Source organism: Pinus tabuliformis, chromosome 5_1 (assembly GCF_031772625.1).
Source record: "Pinus tabuliformis cultivar Carrire ecotype Pingquan chromosome 5_1, CPIR1, whole genome shotgun sequence".
Lineage (NCBI taxonomy): Eukaryota > Viridiplantae > Streptophyta > Pinopsida > Pinales > Pinaceae > Pinus > Pinus tabuliformis.
In genome coordinates, this window is record NC_142305.1 from 786,283,739 (window position 1) to 786,288,938 (window position 5,200).

Consider the following 5,200-nt stretch of genomic DNA (forward strand, 5'->3'; position numbering starts at 1 on the left):
ACGTGCCTCAAGGGTATCAACCCCAAGGTCAGTACTCGAACCAAGGTTTCCAACCACCCTCCGGTCAAATGTATGTTCAAGGAATGGGAAATGTACCTTTAAATTATCAATCCTACCCTCAACCTGGTTATGGTCCTCAATATTCTCAACCTGTTATGGGTCAGTACCCCGGAATGAATATAGTGTGGGATCCATCGCAAACTCAACAGGTGTTGCAACCAAATGTACAGTTGTCATCTCAAACTAGACAACCCTTAGTTTCTGGTACACCCCAGCAACCAGTCCAGTCTAACATTCAAACTTCTGTACCTTTGGTAGTTTCTCAGTCTGGGCCTAGTACACCTCATACTCTGCCTCAAATGACTGCTACAACTGCCGCAACATCTGTTCAATCTACCCCACCTACTTCTGGAGTATCGACAGCTCCGGTTTCTACTGTTCCTATATCTACTCCTCAGACATCTTTACCACCGTCTGGATCTATGATTCAAACTTCAGTTCAGATGCCTGTAGGAAAACCTGGTTCAAGTACGGTTGTCACAAGTCAACCACAATTTACTTATCAACCGTACTAGGGATAGTACCAATTCGGTCCTGCTGTGCAGCAGCCAGTCTATCAGTATCAACCGTACCCTAGGTACACTTATCCACAACCTCAACAACCCCAGTACGGTCCGGTTAATCCTGGTTTTCCAGGAGGATACAATATCCCAAACGCAATTCCTATTCCTAGTTATCCTGGATATCCTCCCCTGGGGCTGGTCTCATGACCTAGAGTTTTAGGGACCCTAATCGTCAGTTACCGTTTATCGCAACTTTGGACTTGCCTGACTTGTCGCGCCTAACGAATGATCCCATTAATTATCTTCCATTTTGGCCGCCAATGCCGAATAAGTTGCCCAGTGACATTCCTAAGTTCGAAGGTAAATCAGGAGAGGACCCGTCAAACCATGTGATGACTTACCACCTCTGGTGTGTGTCTAACTCCATTTCAGATGATTCAATCCATCTTAGACTTTTCCAGCGCACTCTAATTGGTCTCGCGGCCAAGTGGTACATTGAGTTACCGCGAGGCACTTTTTATAATTTTAGTCAGTTAGCTACCTCGTTTTTAACTCATTTTCAGTTGCCAGTCCGATATGACAATGGCACGGAATTGTTAACTTCGTTAAAACAATCGACATCCACTTACATTTCAGATCATATTCATGAGTGGAGACGTCGATGGCATTTAGTGAAGGTATTTATTCCGGATCAGATCTTGGCCGAGTGGTTTGTAAAATCTTTGTTGCCAAAGATCACTGAAGATGTAGCTAAAGCCGAAGTTGTTACTGAGGAGCAAGTAATTGCTCAAGCACAGTACCTTGACTTGGTCTATACTCAATCAGGTACGTTACACGAGAAAATCCCCGATCTTCCCAAGAAAAATCAAATCACTGCAGCTCCTTCGGGATCTCATGCCGCCGATGGTATGATTGGCACGATTAACACTAAAAGTAAGAAGAAATCTTCCAAGAATTCTTCTCCTATTATAACCTTGCCTGATTCCCCAACAGGAGATTCTTCTGTAGAGATTTCCGCCAATATTCACGTTGTAGAGTCATCTACAGCCAAATCAAAATCCGGTGGAAAGAAGAAAGGAAAGAAGAAGAATAAAACGGACAAAAATTCAAAGGAGAAACCTGAAAAATCAGAATCCAATGATGAAAAGTGCAAACCTCGTTATCCTTGTCTCATTTGTAACGATGAACATTTTACAAGAGACTGCCCTCATCGTGCAGAGGTTGCGAAGATTGTCAAAGGTTCCCAAACTCCCGCTGTTTTGAAGGATCCTTTTCCAGCTCAAGACAGTAAGATGATAGGTTCGTCCTTGAATGCCAATGAAGAACCCATACTGATGATGTCCCATGTTCGGATTGCGACTCGATCGCAAGATTATGGTAGTAAAAGTCCTATTGATGGTAAAGAAGCAGAATCTTCTCATTCTAATCCATCAACCTCAGCTCCCGGTTCCGATCCACTACAGATCGAGAAACCTAATCCAGACTTGGTAATCAAACCGCCCGCCAAGGGTATACTTCGAAAGTCAGCTTTCAATCCACATGCGAGAGCGGCTCAGAACTATAACATTGTTGAGGATTTAGCTGTTTCACCCTCAGCAATGTCGGCTTTGGAAGTGCTGCAATCATGTCCAGCACAACGTAAATTACTTTTGTCGGCTATAGGAGCTATTGACGTTCAGGACTCGAACCTAATAATTTTCGATCTAGAAAATAGTACACCGCGTTTGCCTCATCAAATGGCTTTCCAGATTCCAGTCATAGTAAAAAACAGGCCTATTCATCGAACTGTAATTGATGAAGGAGCCTCAACGTGTATTATGTCGATACAGTGTTGGAGATCGCTTGGTTCTCCTTCGCTAAATCAATCCCCGACAATTCTAAAGGCCTTTGATGGCCGTGGGTTTCATCCTTTTGGCATTCTACAGGATTTGCCTATAGGGGTTGAAGGAAAAACCGTTAATCTAGATGTGGAGGTGGTTGATGCCCCTCTAGATTACAACCTTCTCTTGGGTCGAAGTTGGTCTTATGCTATGACAGCGGCCGTTTCATTGGTCTTTCGGGTAATAAAGTTTCCACATAATGGAAAGATCGTAACAATAGACCAGTTGGCTTACTTTTCATCCGACCCAGCCTCTTCTGAGAGTATTCAGCATGTCGGTAAAACGACTATCCCATACAAGGATGTTGGAGTAGGACCAGTTAAAGATGTCGGTTTACTGGGAACTTTTCCTTTTCCTCCGATCAACGTAGCGTCTTCATTTGCAACCATTCATATGATTACATCAGACACCATTGTTTATGATGATCCTTGGATCATTCCTTCTGAATCTGAGATAGACTCATTTGGTGATGTCATGCCTTTGAGTCCATATGAAATTGCGTATGAGGCCGTGCAATCGTTTACCGACCCATTTTCAACCGAAAATGACTTCATGAATGTGGTCCGTGAGGAATCACTTTTCACATCAAGCTCGGATTTAATCACGTTTTCTGAACTTGTTCACTCTGATGAGAAAATTCATGAAATCCTATGTGTAGATGATTTACCATGGGAAGATCTCCATCACAGATCTTCGTTTTTACCTGAGAATGATCGTTTTGAAAATGATTTCTCATCAATTTTTACAACTGAATATGTCAAGGAACCTCAGAATCCAATGAAACATCCCGATTCAGAGTTAAATTTGGGAAACATCTCTCGAACTATTCCTATTGACATTTCGATTAAGCCCGGAATTGTTGAGAACATTCATATAGGTGCCTCGTGTACAGATCACGAAATTCAGATATATAAGGCCCTATTTCAAGAATTCCGCGATGTGTTTGCCTGGTCCTATGAGGAAATGCCAGGAATTGATCCCGCGATTGTTGTTCATGAGATCAAGACTTACCCGGACGCTAAACCCGTCCGGCAACGTTTGCGTCAGATTCACCCAAGAAAAGCTGCTGCAATTAAAGCAGAAGTTGAAAAATTACTGAAAGCAGGTTTCATTTATCTGATCCCGTTAACAGATTGGGTATCGAATATTGTTCTGGTTAACAAAAAGCAGGGAACAATAAGAATATGCATCGACTATAGGGACATTAATCGAGCCTGTCCAAAGGACAATTACCCAACTCCCTATATCGATCAAATTATTGATGATTGTGCCGGCAGCGAAATATTCTCCTTCATGGATGGTTTTTCCAAATACAATCAAATCAACATTCTACCTACCGATCAACCAAAAATGGCTTTCATTTGTCCATGGGGGACATTTGCTTATTGCAAATTACCTTTTGGGCTCAAGAATGCCGGAGCAACTTTTCAAAGGGCGATGTATTATGCGTTTCATGACATCAAGCACATTGTGCAACCCTATCTCGATGACTTGCCTACTCATTCATTACATCAAGCTGATCACCTCATCCATTTACGAGTAATCTTTATGAGGTGTAGGCATTATCGGATTCGGTTGAACCCACACAAATGTGTCTTCTGTATAGAAACGGGTCGATTGCTAGGGTTTGTTGTTTCGAAAGCTGGTATTCGCGTCGATCCCTCGAAGGTCGAAGCTATTGTCAAATTCCCTCCTCCTTCGAGTCTTCGCCAACTCCAAAGTTTGCAAGGGAAAGCAAACTTTTTACGACGATTCATTCCTAACTACGCCGAGGTTACAAAGGGTTTTACCCGGTTATTGAAACAGAATACTCCATTCTATTGGGACGAGATAGCTCAGAAATCTTTTGATGCACTCAAACACGCATTGACCCATGCACCGTTATTGCATCCTCCCAACTACAACCAGGATTACTTCTTGTATCTCGCCGCCTCTCATTCCACCATTGGAATGGTCTTAGTCCAAGAAGATGAATTCGGAACTGAACATGTGATATATTACCTTATTCGAACTTTAAATCCAACTAAGCTAAAATACTCACATGTGGAGAAATTGGCATTGGCAGCCGTTCAAGCTGTCCAACGTTTTCGTCACTACATTTTACTACGTAAAACTACAGTAATTTCGGATTGCAACCCTATGATCTACATTTTGACCAAGCAATTGCTAGGGGGAAAGTACTCTAAATGGATTGTTATCCTGCAGGAGTTCGACTTGGAATTTGAGAAATCTAAGTCTAAGAAATCTTTAGTCTTTGCGGAGTTAATGTGTGATTTCCCGCGTGCTGACACGGAAACTGTGGCGGAGGAGCCCATTGCGGATGAATCCTTGTTTCTAATCAGTACTTTAGATCCATGGTATGGGGATATCATCGTTTATCTCCAGACCCAATCCTTTCGGCCAGAAATTTCAAGGTCAGAACGTCGAAAAATTTGATTCCAGTCCCAACAATTCAGGATTATTGGAGAAACTCTTTATCGCCGTGGGGAAGACTCTGTTTTTCGACGTTGCTTAACTCACGAGGAAGCTGAAAGGGTTCTAAATGACTGTCACTCTGGAGCGTGTGGCGGTCATATGTCTGTGTATGCCACAGCCCAAAAGATATTGCACGCTGGCTACTTCTGGCCGTCTTGATTTAAAGATTGTATTACGGCGGTCCGAAAATGCCACAACTGCCAAATTTTTGATCGAAAGATGCGCGCTCCACCTGCTCCTCTCCACCCTATAATTGCCGTTGGTCCTTTTGCCAAATGGGGT